This window comes from Mustela nigripes, chromosome 17, assembly GCF_022355385.1.
Source record: "Mustela nigripes isolate SB6536 chromosome 17, MUSNIG.SB6536, whole genome shotgun sequence".
NCBI classification, from domain to species: Eukaryota; Metazoa; Chordata; class Mammalia; order Carnivora; family Mustelidae; genus Mustela; species Mustela nigripes.
This window is the reverse complement of record NC_081573.1, coordinates 18,501,994-18,519,872: the sequence shown is the minus strand read 5'-3', so window position 1 is coordinate 18,519,872 and position 17,879 is coordinate 18,501,994. Positions and strand designations below refer to the sequence as shown.

The window sequence follows — 17,879 nt, the reverse complement described above, 5'->3', positions numbered from 1 at the left end:
TCCCTGCTGAGCAGAGAGTCATCTGTTGCGGGACTCCATCCCAGGCACCCCAATTTTTTTGTAATCAAGCTTATTATGTTAAGGGAATTATAGATTTACCTGCAGTTGTAAGAAATAATAGAGATTTTTTAAAACAGTTATAAGTATTATTTATATATTATAAATACCGGTGCTATATTAGATGTGTGGGTTGCAGAGATTTTTTTCCCCCCAGTCTGTAGCTTGTCTTGTCATCCTCTTCACATGGGCTTTAGCAGAGCAAATGTTTTTAACTTTGTGAAGTCCAATTTAGCAATTTTTCCTTCTATGGATCGTGCTTATGGTATCAAGTCAAGAACTTTCTGCCTAGCTCTAGACACTGAAGATTGTCTCCCATGGCTTTTTCCTGAAAGCCATATAATTTTGCATTTCCCATTTTGGGTTTATGGGTCAAGATTCATTTTTTGACAATGGATGTCCAATTGCTCCAGCACTCTTTCTCGAAAAGCTCTATTTCCTCTATTGAATTGCCTTTGTGCTTTTGTCAAAAATAAGTTGAGTATATTTGTTTGGATCTGCTTCTCAGTTGTCCATTCTGACCCATTGTCAGGAAGGAGAGATGGAAGGAAGGAAAGGAGGGAGGGAGGGAGGGAGGAAGAGAAAAAGGAAGAGGGTTAAAACATTACAGAAGAGGGGCGCCTGGGTGGCTCAGTGGGTTAAAGCCTCTGCCTTCGGCTCAGGTCATGATCTCGGGGTCCTGGGATCGAGCCCCGCATCGGGCTCTCTGCTCAGCAGGGAGCCTGCTTCCTCCTCTCTCTCTGCCTGCCTCTCTGCCTCCTTGTGATTTCTGTCTGTCAAATAAATAAATAAAATCTTTAAAAAAAAAAATTACAGAAGAGTTGATACAATAGAAATGGCAACAAACCAGACCACAGCCAATGATCAAATTTATGACAGACAGGGGGAAAAAAGTTTACAGGAAAGGCAGTGAACAAAGACTCAACAGTAAAAGAAATTAAAGCAATTAGAGTGCAATTTATGGCTATGGAGGTCAGGGGATAGGATGTTTGGTGTCCCCGCTGTGAGAACCCAGCAAATGGAAAAGCAGTTTTCAAGGAAAACACACAAGACAATTTCCCTGAATTTGGGAAGAAATGTCTGCATATTGAAAGGGCTTACCACATAACAAGAAATTCGACACAAGAAGCTTAATATCCAAAAAAATAAAATAAAATAATAAGAAGAAGAAGCTTAATATCCTACTACAGCCATTGAACTTTAATCCTAAAGACTTCTTTGGGTACCAGGAAGAAGATTCAGGATGGTTTCAGCCTTTCCCACAACAGCACACAAAGCCAGAAGACAATACAGAAATGCCCTCCAAGCGCTGAAGGAAAGAGTGTGTGCACATACATGTATGTCTGATCTGATGTTTCTGTAACATTAACGGTGGTTATTTCTGGACAACAGGATTTGGAAAGAGTTGTGTGTTTTAAAATTTTATCATTGCAGTTCTCTGCACTATTCGAACTCTCTAGAATGAAAAAATATTGTTATCAAACTAAAAAGATTCTAGGGCACCTGGGTGGCTCAGTCAGTTAAGAAACTAACTCTTGGTTTCCACTCAGGTCATGATCTCAGCCCCCTCGTCGGACTCCATGCTATGCATGGAACCTGCTTAAGATCCTCTCTATCTCCTTCTCCCCCTCCCCCCACCACACACCTGCATATATGCTCAAGGGCTCTCCCTCCCCCCCCCCCCAAAAAAAAAAAAAAAAAAAAAAAAAAAACAGAAACATGGGCTCCCTGCTGAGTGGAGAGCCTGTTTCTCCCTCTCCCTCTGCTGCTCTCCCAACTTGCGCTCACTTGCTCTCTCCCTCTCTCTGTCAAATAAATAAATAAAAATCTTAAAAACAATAACAAAAACAACATCAAAAACCCACCACCCTCCCCCACTAAAAAGGGTCTGGGGCCCAATTTCCGTGTAGTGGGAATGGGGTTCCTTCACAGCACCAATTTTCAGAACATGAGCAGGGTGTCCCATGGTTCAACTCAATTCTGACACTCTACCTGGAGTTGACACCATATTCCATAGCCTAAGGGCTCAGTCCTACAAGACTGCCCCATGTACCCCACCCCCAATTTCAGACACCAGGTGTAAGCCCAGTTTATCTCCTGGGCTTCTGACCAAAAGGCTATAATTTAGAGGCTCCAGTGACCCCTGTCTTGGGTGGATTAGTATGTTAGGGCAGCTCAACCAACTGAGCCACCCAGGCATACTTGCTGTGCATTTTCAGTTTTCAGAAATTCACAAGTAAATACATAAGAGAAGAGGAAAGAATGTTCTTAGCCAAGGAAATGGCAGGAACGCAGAACCTAGGAGCAGAAGGACAGGCATCCCTCCGGAACTACAAGTGGACCATGTGGAAAAGGAAGTCTGACATGAGGCACAGGGGTAGAGAAGGACAATCAGAGCTTGCTGGCCACTCTGGAAGCCTGCAATGTCATATATGAGCTTCCCCCGGATCAAAATTTAATCCACTCCAACCACTTCACTTTCCATCCCCAGCCACATCTAAAAACATTTTTTCGAATACCTAAATATGGACAGTGTTCAGAGTCGTCAGCAGGCCAGCATGACCAAAGCCGTGCACCTTGCAGACAGCTCTACACTCAGTCAGTCCCCTACAGGACCTTCTGTCCTAAAAGAAACTTGCCCGTGTTTTAGGATAGTTGAGTGAAAGGGTTAAAACCAAAGATATTAAATATGTCACATAGTTAAAATAATGATCTGTCAACTCCAACAAGCTACAGATGAAAACTTAGCCGTGCCCTGGATGTTAACCCCTGTTGCGCGTTTCAGAAAGTTTCTCCAGAAACGTCATTCCCAATGCCAGCAAAGGCAGGAGTCAAACATATAAAACCAGGGGGCAGCACTTAGCTGCAGCAAGGGGAAGTCATGCTGCTGTCATCTTTCAATCATCGAACCTAATCAGGTCTCAAAAGTGAAAATTCTATGAGTTCATACAATTCTGCTTATAAATCTCAGCATTCATATTAGTTCATCCTTTCATTTTTACTATTCAGGGTGCATAAACTAAGTGCAAGTTCGTGAACTTTTCATAGTAACACTTGTTTAGGGACGCCTGGGTGATTCAGTCTGTTAAGCGCCTGCCTTCGGCTCAGCTCATAATCCCAGGGTACTGGGTCCATAATCCCTGGTCCTGGAACATAATCCCACATCGGGCTCCCAGCTCAGTGGGGAGCCTCCTTCTCCCTCTCCTTCTACTCTTCTCCCAGCTGTGCTCTCTCACTCTTTCTGTCAAATAAATAAAATCTTCAAAAAAAAAAAAAAAAATTGGAAGAGATCACAGATAACCAGGTAGCAGGCCGACCTATTCAAGCTCTGCGTCTCAATGATCTTAAAGAAGACAAATCTTTACTCAGCCCACAGCCCCTGCGAAAGCTCCCCCACTCTGGTCACTCCTCCCTTACCTCCAGACAAAACAGCCACATCACCAGCTCACCTCATTTTGTTCCCGTCAAGTCCATTTATTAATATTCTTATGGGATCTGTGAGTACAATGCAAAGATTTGAAGCTGTTCCTTACCCTCTCTAGTACCTGACATCAGTGTGCATGCTGTTAGGTCCTAAGAATTTGAGGCTCCAGATCTTTTTGTTTTGTCTTTCTTTGGCTGTGATGGTGATGGTCACACCTTTACCACTGAGACAAAGACCAATTTTTTGCATCTCGGGTCTCTACTTTTTCCTGTAGAGGGCTTTGTCCTCTGTGACAGATGCTGTTGTCATGGGAGGGCAGGGGGTTGTCTCTACTCTTCAAAGAACTGCAAATATAGGGGAAAGTCTGTGTGTTCTGCAAAATGGCGTCTTAAGGAAGAGCCCTAAAATGTATACGCTCCCTTTCTGGCTCGGCATAAAACATACCCACCAATGTAAAACTAGGAGATTGAGTCTCTAATGGTTCCGTCTCAGTCTTACCTTTATTTTATTAAACACTTTAAAGGATATATAGTTAATTATATAGGTTCCCACTCAAATGATATCCATCTACTAATACCTCCAAATAAAATCCTTTGAAAGGAGGGGCGCCTGGGTGGCTCAGTGGGTTAAGCCTCTGCCTTTGGCTCAGGTCATGATCTTAGGGTCCTGGGATCAAGCCCCGCATCGGGTTCTCTGCTTGGCGGGGAGCCTGCTTCCCCTCTCTGTCTCAGCCTGACTCTCTGCCTACTTGTGATCTCTGTCTGTCAAATAAATAAATAAAATTTTTTAAAAATCCTTTGAAAGGAAAGAAATGAGTATTTTGGGGGTGATTTGGGTACCAGGCCCTCCTCTAATGAGTTTCCCTAATGACTCATTTCATCTTCAAAACGACTCTTTTAGGTAAGTACTACCCCCATTTTACAGATGAAGAAACTAAAGTTGAAGAAGGTTCAGTCACTTGGCCAAGGTAACAGAGAATGTAAGCAGTGGACCCAGGATTCAACCTTGTCCATCTTCATTGTACTAGCCGGCCCACCTTCCCTTCTCATGCCTTTCAGGCTCCGAACACAGCCCCTATAGCCCCAAGAAGCTAGCATGTGCCAGCAAAAGCCAGAAAAGCACTGGTGGGACTGGGTTCTAGAGTGTTTGATCAAGAGGACTGGAATGTAAATTGAAGGAGGGAGAGTTTAATCCACTTTAATCCACGGCCCCACATGGCCTCCCGAGCCTAGGACACATTTTCACAGCTCTAATTTTGTTACATAAACATCAAAGTTGTTTCTCTGGTCTAATTTAGTTATTTCAAAAAAATAACATCCTAGAAAACCAACAGGCAATAGTTGTTAAAGTTGAATAGACACATTTTTTACAACCTAGCCATGCTACTCCTGGGTGAATACTAACAGAAACATGCAGGTATCTTTAAATTTTTTTATTTGAGTATAGTTAACACCTGATGCTGCATTTAGTTTCAGGGGTACAACGGAGTTAGTCACCTTCTCTACACATGACAGTTGTACTCCCCACAAATGTAACTACCATCTGTCACAGAAGCAACAAATATTTACACAAGGAATATTTCTTATAAATAGCAATAAGAACGGGCGAGTTGCAATAACACACTCATAGGAATCTCACCAACATAACGCTGAGTGGGGGAAGCCAGGCCCAAAAAAGCACATACTCTGTGGTTTCGTTTCTATGAAGTTCAAAAGCAGCAAAACTTTATCTAGCCTAGGAGGAGTCAGGAGAGCAGTTATCTGTTCCCCAGGTGCAGGGGAACAGATGCAACAGAGGGGAGCCAATGCTTTAGCACAAATCAAGGCCCTGGCCCCAAACTGTCCGAGTCACTGTGTTCTTCAGAGCCTCGCCATGGAGGGTGGGGAAAGACAGTTTAACTCTTCAAGAATGTTCTCGATGGGAAAAAAAAAAAAAAAAAGATAAAGAAAAAAATAATGTTGTTTGGTTTTTGGTTTTTTGTTTTTTTTTTTTTTTCGAGAGAGAAAGAGAACAAGTAGGGGGAAGGGTAGACAGAGAGGGGAAAGCAGACTCCCCGTTGAGCAGGGACCAGGCCTAAGACTGAATGGTCACAACAGCCAAATTCCTCATTCCCAATGAGAGCAGGCCTGCTGCAGCAAGGTCAGGGCCCAGTGAGAAAAAAATGAAATGAGTTATCTGGATTGATACCCCTGAAAATCTTGAATATCCAGATTCCCCTGTGCCCTCTGAGCCTATGGAAGTAGCCCACTCCTTCCCATTAAGAGCTAACGTCTCATACCCCCTTGCTTGGAGATGATGCAGAGGCTGCCCCCTGATAAGACGGTGTTCACCCACCCTCCCCCCATCTCTGTAGTGGGGAGGGGTTGTGCCTTCTCAGGACCTGCCCTTCCCGGCCACCAGGATTTTAATCTCCAAATGGTGATTTAATCTTAAAATTGGGATTGAGTCACAAGATAACCCATTGGGCCTGATAAGGAAGGAAGGGGACTACAGCCCCAAGAAGATAGCATGTGTCAGCAAAAGCCAGGAAAGCACTGGTGGGACTGGGTTCTAGAGTGTTTGATCAAGAGGACTGGAACGTAAGTTGAAGGAGGGAGAGTTTAATCCACTTGCCAGCACCTTCACAAGATACAGGATTTAATACTCCATTAAGAAAATTAATTGGTGGGGCGCCTGGATGGCTCAGTCGGTTAAGCATCTGACCCTTGATTTCGGTTCAGGTCATGATCTCAGGGTCATGAGCTAGAGCTCAGCAGGGAATTTGCTTGAGATTCTCTTTCCCTCTCTCCCTGCCCCTTTCCCACCCATGCTCTGTCTAAAAAAGTTAGTAAAATCTTTTAAAAAAAGAGGTGAGGGAAGGGATAATTGGATGATGCGCCTTAAGAAGGACACTTGTAATGAACCCTGGGTGTTACAAGCAACTGATGAATGACTAAATTCTATCTCTGAGACTAATAAAAAAAAGAAAAATAGTCATCCTTAAAAAAAGAATATTAATGGGCAAACTATAGCTTGGGGTTAATATTCTCAGTACATACATGATCCGACAGAGTTATATCTCGAATACATAAAGAGCTTCTACAACTTAATAATAAGCACTACAACCTATTTTTTTTAAAGGGCTTGAGTAGACAATCAACAAAAGACATCTGAATGGCCAGTGAGCACCTGAAATGGTCTCAGCATCACAAATCATCAGCAGAATGCAAATTAACCACCAGGAGATACTCCTACGCACCCATTAGGATAGTTCATATGAAAAAGACTGACATGCTCCCTTCAGCAGTGCATATACTAAAACTGGAACAATACAGAGATTAGCCTGGCCTTGTGCGAGGATGACACACAAAACGACTGACATTACCAAGTGTTGGTGAAGATGAGAAGCAACTGGAACTCTGATATTTTGCTGGTAGAGAGTACAAAGGCACAAACACTTGGAAGAACTCTTCTCAGCAATCCTACTCCTAGTTATTTATCCAAGGGAAATAAAAATGTACATCCCCAAAAAGTCTTGTACAAGAATGTTCATAGAAGGGATGCCCAGGTGGCTCCGTTGTTGGGCATCTGCACTGGGCTTGGGTCATGATCCCGGGGTCCTGGGATCAAGTCCTGTGTGGGGCTCCTTGCTCAGTGGGGAGCCTGCTTCTCCTTCTCCCACCCCCCCTGCTTATGTTCCCTCTCTCACTGTGTCTCCTCTCTCTGTCAAATAAATTAAATTAAATTAAATAATTTTCATTGGAGTTTTATTTATATTAGTGGCAACACTGAAAACAGCCCAGGTGTCCAAAATAGCTGTTGCAGAGTCCGATAAAAGAAATGTACACTTGAGATCTATGCATTTCACTGTATATAAAGTATACCCTCATTAGCATAATCAAACCCCATTCTTCTTTGAAAACCTTTTCCTACTTTTTTTTTTTAAAGATTTTATTTATTTATTTGACAGAGAGAAATTACAAGTACACTGAGAGGCAGGCAGAGAGAGAGAGAAGGAAGCAGGCTCCCTGCTGAGCAGAGAGCCCGATGCGGGACTCGATCCCAGGACCCTGAGATCATGACCTGAGCCGAAGGCAGCGGCTTAACCCACTGAGCCACCCAGGCACCCCCTTTTTCCTACTTTTTATTTTAGTTAGCACATCACCATTTATTTCATAGTCTTCAAGCTCAACTCATTCATTCCAGACTCCTCTATTCCTCTTCCTGCTACCTTCATCTAGTCTATTATCAAACCCTTTAGAGTTTAACTCCAACTCTCAGATCTGTCTCATTTCATTACTAATTACCCAGGCTTAGTTTATGCCCCTATTGATGAAACAGACTAATAACTGGACTTAGCCTTACCTAATTAATTCTCTACAATGCAAGGGTACCCAGGTGGCTCAGTCGGTTAAGCAGCTGCCTTCAGCTCAGGCCATAATCCTAGGGTCCTAGAATCAAGTCCCGCGTCAGGCTCCCTGCTCAGCCAGGACTCTGCTTCTCCCTCTCCCTCTGACCCTCCCACCACTCATGCTCTCTCTCTCAAATAAATAAATAAAATCTTTAAAAACTTTTTCCCTACGATGCCAACAGAATGATCTTTCTAAAATTCAGAATTTATCATGTCACTCCCTCCTTAAACACTCTTCTGTAGACTTAATGCTACCTATAAAAGGCTATCCAAACTCCTAGCAGAGTAACAAACCAAGTGCTACCTGGTGTCTAGTCTATGAACACATCCAAAGAACGTAGTGTCCCGATTCAGCTCGCCCCCAAGTAGAGGTCTGACAATTCTCGGTTTTTATCTGGTGAACAATGCATTCATGTTTCCAGTCCAGGTGGGATATCTTGGATTTCATAATCATCTCCAACCCATAGCAAAAGCTCATCCTCCCTGCTCCGTGCCTCAGGGAGAGGAGTCTCCATCTCCAACCACCAAGACTCAAAGTGTGGAGGGACCAGCTGGTCCCTTCCCTACTTTTCCACATACAAAAGTCCTGCTGGCTCAGCCTCAACAGCACCCATTGCTGATAGCGAGCTGCTGGGTTTTGTTTGTTTGTTTGTTTGTTTTTGTGCTTTTTTTCTTTTTTCTTTTCTAGTTTTGTTGTTGTTGTTGTTTTGTTTGTGTTGTTTTGTTTTGTTTCTGTTTTGTTTGCGAAAGAGAGAGAGAGAGAATGAGAGCATGGAAAGGAGGGAACAGACCAAATCAAGAGTCAGATGCTCATTCGACTGAGCCATCCAGGTACCCTATAGCTGTCTTCTTTTTATCTATCTATCTATCTGACAGAGAGAGAGAGAGAAGAGCATAAGCAGTGGGAGCAGCAGAAGGAAAGGAAGAAGCAGGCTCCCCACCAAGCAGGAATCCCAACATGGGGCTCAATCCCTGGACCCTGGGATCACGACCTGAGCTGAAGGCAGTCACTTAACCAATTGAGCCACCCAGGCACCCCTACCTGCCTTTTTCTAATGTCAGGGCCATCTCTCCTCTCCTCTCCTTAAGATCACAGCTGTTCTCTCTCTCTCTCTCTCTCTCTCTCTCTCCAGCTGTTGTCTCTTACTTAATCAGTTTACTCTACTTCAAATGCAACTTGGAGGATTTATATCCAATGCATTGACATCACGCATGGCTCAGATTTTCAATATCCCAGAACTTTCCACTTTCCCTGGGGAATCACTATAACTATGGCTCTAACTGGAGTTTTGTATCATAAACTTCAAAAAGATCAGCTATAAAATGAGGACTCTTACTAATCCAATCAACCTTCCATTTTTATGATTCACTTGATCTCAAAGTTAAGATTAGAGGCCAGCCTAACATCAAAACAAAGGCTTTCTTTCACCTCATTGAGTATGTATGAGCAAAAATGGAACTGCTTTTGTTGGGGATGCTATCTTAAAAGAAATGTCTGGAGTGGGGCAGGTTATGAGATGCCTTATAACAAAGAGATTTTTCTAATAGCCAATGTGCTGGATTAAAGGTGGACATAAATTAACACTGCTCCCATTAGCGGTTTCACTGCCTCTCAAATTGGGCATGTTCTACAACTATGTTCACCAGCAGAATACTGCAAGAGTGACGCCATCCCAGGGTCAGGCCCAGATCCTAAGAAACAAGGGCCTTCCACTTCTTGGGCCTTGAAAGAGGCTGTCTCGAAGCCCTCAGCCACCATGTGGGAATTCCAACTACCCTAAGGCCACCATATTAAAGACACATGTAGGGACATCCAGAGGCTGCATGAATAGACATGTCCAGCCAGGCCCCAGCTGAGGTCCCAGGCATCGTGGAGCATAAGCGATTCCTCTTCATTGTGTTCTGTCGGAACTCCTATCCCACAAAACTACGAGGAGATAACATAAGGACTGTTGTTTTAACTCACTTCGTTGTGGGGTATTGTTACCCAGAAATCGATAACTAGTGCGATACAAACCTGATAAAACAAGAAGCTTTAAACAGAATTCTCCATTCTACAGAAATAGATTGCTAACGAAAATGATCTGATTATTCTTTTCAGATAGCTTCATGAAATTATAAAGCAAATCTATTAGATATGAAACAAAGATAAGAGTGGAAAGTTTGTATGTGGTCTTAAAAAAAGAGACAATTAGGGGCACCTGGGTGGCTCAGTGGATTAAAGCCTCTGCCTTCAGCTCAGGTCATGATCTCGTGGTCTTGGGATCAAGCCCCGAGTCGGGCTCTCTGCTCAGCAGGGAACCTGCTTCCCCCTCTGTCTCTGCCTGCCTCTCTGCCTACTTGTGATCTCTGTCCGTCAAATAAATAAATAAAATCTTTTTTAAAATAAAGATAATTAGAGGTGAATATTGGAATACTGATTTATTTCGCTCTTCAGAATCCATATCCAGAAGAACACGTCAAATTCCACTCCTAGATGATTCCAAAGTTCACACTTGGACAGACTCTTTTCAAAACAAAGCATTCTGTTCATCTATTTATCCAATGAATATTTATTGGATACTTACCATGTGTCAGTTTCCACTCTGAATGCTAAAGATAGTGATGCACAAAACTGACAGTTTCTGTCTTCTGAGAGCTTACATCGAGTGGTAAAATATAAAACGAGAAAACCAGTAAGCCACAGTTAGGCTCAAGAGTAGGAAAATCATCTCTGAACAAGGTACAGAGATAAACACAGTGGTGGCAAGAGGGCAGGCTCAGGCTTACTGGGGGGCCTAGTGTCAGACCCCAGACCTGGCAACCAGGAATTCAATTCCTTATGGGATAAAGGACTCTTGCTTTCTGCAAGATTAATGTCTCAAGCCAAATTCAAGCTGGAAAACCCCTAAAATTAGATAGATAGATAGATAGATAGATAGATAATACACTGCATGTTAACTGACTTGAATTTAAATATAATTAATTAATTAGTTAATTAATTAAAATAAAAGAAGCTGAAAAAGATAGCAGCCAAGTGAGACTAGGTGCCCTGACTTCACAGAAGGCTATGGGTCTGGAGAGGTAAAGAACAGAGGATGTGAGCCAAGTTGGATCCAAGACTCCCAAAGGTGATCACAGAACAAGGGCAGCCAAGTATCACAAGATCTTGTTCTGAGCTGGGGGCAGACGGAGAACATGTGATGGCAACTATTAAAACCATAAAATGGGGTGCCTGGGTGGCTCAGTGGGTTAAGCCGCTGCCTTTGGCTCAGGTCATGATCTCAGGGTCCTGGGATCGAGTCCCGCATCGGGCTCTCTGTTCAGCAGGGAGCCTGCTTCCCTCTCTCTCTCTCTGCCTGCCTCTCCGACTACTTGTGATTTCTCTCTGTCAAATAAATAAATAAAATCTTTAAAAAATAAAAAAAATAATAAAAAAAAAAAGAACAGAGGATGTGAGCCAAGTTGGATCCAAGACTCCCAAAGGTGATCACAGAACAAGGGCAGCCAAGTATCACAAGAAGATCTTGTTCTGAGCTGGGGGCAGACGGAGAACATGTGATGGCAACTATTAAAACCATAAAATGGGGTGCCTGGGTGGCTCAGTGGGTTAAAGCCTCTGCCTTCAGCTCAGGTCATGATCCTGGGGTCCTGGGATCGAGCCCCGCAATGAGCCCTGCATCGGGCTCTCTGCTCAGCAGGGAGCCTGCTTCCTCCTTTCTCTCTCTGCCTGCCTCTCTGCCTACTTGTGATCTCTGTCTGTCAAATAAATAAATAAAATCTAAAAAAAAAAAAAAAGTTTTAAAACCATAAAATGGGGGCGCCTGGGTGGCTCAGTGGATTAAAGCCCCTGTCTTTGGCTGGGGTATGATCTCAGGGTCCTGGGATTGAGCCCCGCATCAGGCTCTCTGCTCAGCAGGGAGCCTGCCTCCCCCTCTCTCTCTGCCTGCCTCTCTGCCTACTTGTGATCTCTGTCTGTCAAATAAATACATAAAATCTTTAAAAATAAAAAATAAATAAAATGACCAGACAGGAAGGAAAGAGTAAATTCATCCACAAAACTGTATGTCTGTTTATGAGAAACAGATACACTGAAATTAAACATAACTAAAACCTCTAAAATCTATTTAACATATTTTGTCTACATGGAAGAAAGCTGTACTAGTATTCCGTAAGGGAAATCTGTGCTCTTGCTTGTCATCTATTGAGAGTTTTTATTATTGTTCCTAAGTGTTTAACAATTGCTATAGTGGGAAAACAAAAATTAGCAGCCTGCCAAGCTCTTATGAGTCATGGCTGCTTATGAGTCCATTCTGCTAACTAGCAGCTGCTGTGCAGCCCAGGAAAGGACTGTGAGGCCGGCCCCAAGCAAGGATGGCTCTCTTCTCTAAGGGGAGCCCCTGTAACTCTCAAGAATGGACCAAAATTACCATAAAACAGCAGGTATTCTCAAACATAGATTCAACTACTTTAAGACAAAAATGAAACGAGTGTTTCTCATGAGTCATAAATAAGTTTTTATAACTTGATTGTGAGTAAATTAACAATTTCCTAACTGATGTCTTTTAAGTCAGGTATGAAAGGAACACATCAGATTACCCTTCTGCCTCAGGTAACTTCTGCCAGGGTAACTTCTGCCTCATTTATTAGTAAGGCAGATTAGTATCCAGAATCCAACCATTTTACTGTTTAAAGGGAAAAAAGAAAAGCAAATGAAATAAATATCTACCCACAATTTGACAAGAAAGTGACAGGGAGGCAACATCAAACAGTCAAGAAGAGCCCAGTGAGATTCCCATCTTCTTGACTCTCCCAGGTAATAGGTGTGAAATTTTGGGGAGGCAGCTTTGCTTCTCTGTGTCTCGCTTTCTTCAAGCACTCACATACTGTATTGGCACGCACATCGTACATTTTAAGGGGGTCTTCCCAAATGAAACTGAGTAGCAGAATAATATTTTGATAAGAATATACTGTATTTTGTTTTGCATCACAAAAAACTACGAACACGTACGTTTCTGGTGGCTTCTAGTGGAGCTGCCCCTAAGAACCCTTTCGTTTCTAGATGGGGCTGGGGACTTTGTTTTTATTTTTTTTAATAGGTTATCTTTCATACACTCGGGAAGGAAGAACTGTATTTAAACCGAGAACTCTCCCCACCCAGGAAGAAGCAAACCACTCAGGTGCAGCATCTGTTTTGCAGCATTGCCCCCTGAAGACCACGCGAGGATGCAAGGAGCGTCTCCTGGGTAGTTGTCCCACTCCCAAGAGGACTCGGGGACTCCGTTCTAAGTGAGCAGAAGAAACGGGGGTAGATCATCCCACTGGGAACCCGCAACTTCCCGCCTTCCCTTCCGGCGGACCAGCGGGCGCACAACGGTAGCACCTCACTCACCTGCCGGCGGGAACCAGCTCGGAGATGGGCAGCAGCACCACCCCAAGGTGTCTTGAGCCAGAAGGCGGGGCGAGGGGTGTGGCCGCGGCCGGGGCGGGGCTGGGGGGCCGAGTCACACCCACCGAACCTGGGGGCCGGGCCCCCTCCCCCGCCCACCTCACTGCGCCTGCGCCCGAGAACGCGGGGCAGCCTGGGAGGTAGTGGTGGCCTGAGGGTTGGTGCACTGGCGAGCCACCTGTTGCAATGCTGCAGCGTGAGCCCCGCCTCCGCTCCTGCGCCCGCGTTCTGAGCCTCCTGGCCTTCCCAGTGCCCAACCCCCAATCGAGAGAGTGAACATAACCCTAACCCCCAAAAGTTTCCTTCTGCCCATTTTAAGCCCTCCTCCCAGGCTCAGTCCACCATAACCACTCCTTACATAACCATAAATCTGCTTTCAGTCACCATAAATTAGTTTGCATTTTATGGAATTGTATATAAGTGGAGTCATAGACTATGGGCTTTGGAGGGGCTTAGAAGTCAGGCTTCATTATATAGAGATTCACCCATGTTGCTAAGTGTTATCTCTAGTCCATTCCTTTATATGGAGATAGCGCCATTTGTTTATCTAGTCACAAGTTGTTGGACTTTTGGGTTGTTTCCAGTTTCTGGCTATCACAAACAAAACTATCAACAGTGATGTGCACATCTTTGTATGGACCTAAACTTTTATTTGGATTAATACCTACTAGTGAAATTGCTGTCATTATGACGGGTATATGTTTAACTTTTTAAGAAACTGCCAAATTGTTTTTCAAAGTGGTGCTTCCATTTTACATTCCCACCAACAGTAAATGAGAGTTCCAGATTCTCCATATTCTGACCAAAACTGTTAGACATTCTAAAAGATGTGTATGTAGGTTTAATTCGCATTTATCTAAGAGACTAATGAAATTGAACGTTCTTTCATAAGCTTGCTTTCCATCCAAGTGGCAATTCAAATCTTTTGCCCATTTTTAAAAATTGGATTCTTCATTCTCTTACTAATCAGGGTTGCAAGTTCTTTACATAATTTGGGTACGCGTTTTCAGATATAGGATTGTGAATATTTTCTTCCAGTTATTGGTTGGTATTTTCATTCTTCTGGAAACATGTATCAAAGCAGACATTCTTAATTTTGATAAAGTTTAACACATTTTTTAAGTATTTTATTTATTTATTACAGACAGAGATCACAAGTAGACAGAGCAGCAGCCAGGGGCTGTGGGGGTGGGGTGGGAAGCAGGCTCCCCACTGAGCAGAGAGGATCTGGGGCTCCATCCCAGGACTCTGAGATCGTGACTTGATTGGAAGGCAGAGGCTTAACCCTCTGAGCCGCCTAAGCACCCCAGTTTAACACATTTTTACTTGTGTTTTGGTGTCATATCTAAAAAATCTTTGCCAGCCCAAGGTCCCAAAGATTTTGTCTATTTTTTCTCTACAAGTTTCATAGTTTTAATTTTAAACTTATGATCATGATCTGTGCTACATTAATTTTTACATATAGGGCAAGAGATGGGTTGAAGTTAATTTTTTGTCTATAGATTATCCAATTTTTTCAACCACTTGTTGAAAATTATCCTTTCTACACAGAATTGCCTTTGCTACTTAGTTAAAAATCAATTGCTCATATAAACGTGGTTTTATTTATGGAATCTAGTCTGTTTATTGATTTATCTATCATGACATTGATACCACATGGTCTTAATTACCATAACTCTATAATAAGTCTTGAGATCAGATCATTTAAATCTTCCCACTTTGTTCTTTTTTTCTCAAATTGGTCTTGGCTATATCCTTTGCATTTCTTTTATTTTATTTATTTATTTTTATCCTTTGCATTTCTAAATTAATATTAGAATCAGTTTGTAAATTTCAACAACAACAACAACAAAAAGCCTGCTGGGATTTTGGTTGGAATTGCAAAGTATCTATAGATCAATCTATACGAGACCTTAAAAATAGTGAGTCTTCCAATCTATGAATATGGTATCTCCATTTACACAAGTATTCTGTAACTTCTCTCAGAAATGTTTGTAGTTTTCAGTGTACAGGTCTTGCACATCTTTTGTCAGATTTATCTCTAAGTTTTCATACTTCTAAAGGAACTATAAATGTTATTATTTTTATATTTTAATAATTTACTGGTAATATGTAGAAATATAAATGATTTTTGTATGCTAATCTTGTATCCTGAAAACTTATGAAAACACACTTGCTTATTAGTTTGAGTAGCTTTTTATAAATGCCAGAAAATTTTCTATACAATCATACCATCAATGAGTAAAGACAATTTTCTTTTCCTTTCTAATCAAGATGACTTTTACTTCTTTTTCTTACCTTACTACACTAGCTAGAACCTTCAGTACCATGTAATGGGAGAATGGATTGTCTTTTCAATAAATATGGCTGGGTCAGTTGAATATTTATGTAAGAAAGCATGAACCTTGGGGTGCCCGGGTGGCTCAGTGGATTAAAGCCTCTGTCTTCGACTCAGGTCATGATCCCGGGGTTCTGGGATCGAACCCCATATTGGGCTCTCTGCTCAGCAGAGAGCCTGCTTCCCCCTCTTTCTCTCTGATCTGTGATATCTGTCTGTCAAATAAATAAATAAACTCTTTTAAAAAAGAAAAGAAAAGAAAGCATGAACCTTGACCCCTACCTCACACCATACACAAAATTTAATTTGAGAAGCATGTGAAAGGTAAGACAAAAATAGTATTAAAGAAAACATAAGATACCATGCTGATGAGTAAGGGACAGGCAAAGATTTCCTTAATGGGACACAAATAGCAGTAACTATAGAAGATTAATACATTAATTTTAACTTATACATTAATTAAGTTAATGAAACTTCTACTCATCAAAAACAACTTTAAGAAAGTGAAAAGGGGGTACCTGGGTTAAACATCTGACTCTTGGTTTCAGCTCAGGTCATCATTTCGTAGTCATGGGATCGAGCCCGGCCTCAGGTTCTGGACTCAGCAAGGAGTCTGCTTCAAGATTCTCTCTCCCTCACTCTCTAATAAATAAATAAGTAAACAGATTCTTTAAGAAAAAGAAAGAAAGAAAGTAAAAAAGTAAGTGACAGACCAGCAGGAGATGTTGACAGAACATATATCTGACAAGGACTCCTATAAATTAGTAAGAAAATATCTGGATCAATTTTAGGAAAGGGGAGGTACAGAAGACTTGCACTAACCTTCACAAAAGAGAATGTCCCGATGGCCAATAAGCAGATGAAAAGGCATTCAACGCCTTTAGTCATCAAGGAAATGCAAATTAAAACCACAATTGATTTACTGCTATAAACCGACACTCTCAACCCCCACCATGGTGCAACCAGTTTGAAAAATTGGCAGCATTTACTAAAGATAAACATATATGGGGTGCCCCAGGCGGCTCAGTGGGTTAAGTGTCTGACTCTTGATCTCAGCTCACATCTCAGGGTCGTGAATTCAAGCCCTGCATTGGCATCCCCCCTGGTCATGGAGCCTACTTAAAAGAAAAAAAAAAAAAAAAAAAGTAAACATACATATTTATCCTATGACCTAGCAATTCCATTTCTGGGGATATGTCTGATATAAATGAGTGCTTATGTCCAGTGAAAGACATGCAGAAGTATGTTCATAGAAGCTTTATTTGTAATGACCAAAAACTAGAAGCAAAACCAATTCCATCAACATTAGATTGGGTGAGCATATTTTGTTATATGAATATATAACATGTATGGAATGGGATACTGCAATAATGAAAAAGAAAAAAACATATCTGCACCCATGTGCTTACGTGAATGAATATCACAAATGTAATGTTGACCAAAACTAGCTGGCCACAAAAGGTTACATCTGTATGATTCTAGTCACATAAAATTCATAAAGAGGAAAAACTGACCCATGGCTATTTTTGATGGGGGGATTGATAACAACTGGGACAGAGGACAAGCAAACATCTTGGGGTACCAGAAATCATCTATATCTTTTATTTTTTATTTTTTATAAACATATAATATAATTTTATTCCCAGGGGTACAGGTCTGTGAATCGCCAGGTTTACACACTTCACAGCACTCACCATAGCACATACCCTCCCCAATGTCCACAACCCTACCCCCCCTCCCAAACCCCCTCCCCCCCAGCAACCCTCAGTTTGTTTTGTGAGATTAAGAGTCACTTATGGTTTGTCTCCCTCCCAATCCCATCTTGTTTCACTTATTCTTCTCCTACCCCTTTTACCCCCCATGTTGCATCTCTACTTCCTCATATTCAGGGAGATCATATGATAGTTGTCTTTCTCCGATTGCCATCAAAAGAAATGAAATCTTGCCATTTGCGACAACGTGGATGGAAATAGAGGGTATCCTGCTTAGCAAAATAAATCTATATCTTTTTTTGAAGATTTTATTTATTTGATAGAGAGAGAGATCACAAGTAGGCAGAGAGGTAGGCAGAGAGAGAGAGGAAGCAGGCTCCCTGCTGAGCAGAGAGCCTGATGTGGGGCTCGATCCCAGGACCCTGAGATCATGACCTGAACTGAAGGCAGAGGCTTAACCCACTGAGCCACCCAGGTGCCCCTCATCTGTATCTTTATCTGTATGGTGGCAAAGCAGAAATATACACGTG

General features: G+C 42.3%; 1 long non-coding RNA gene and 1 pseudogene across 1 annotated transcript in view; one reads left to right on the top strand and one right to left on the bottom strand.

Moving 5' to 3' along the window:
• The window catches only part of LOC132005066 (uncharacterized), a 293,915-nt gene extending 280,563 nt beyond the window's left edge, over window positions 1-13,352 (bottom strand). Inside the window, exon 1 of the long non-coding RNA XR_009400713.1 lies at window positions 13,243-13,352. This is a non-coding gene — a long non-coding RNA (uncharacterized LOC132005066). The remainder of the gene's footprint in view (window positions 1-13,242) is intronic.
• Window positions 6,754-6,853, top strand: LOC132006225 (U6 spliceosomal RNA; annotated as a pseudogene).
• Window positions 13,353-17,879: the final 4,527 nt, after the last annotated feature.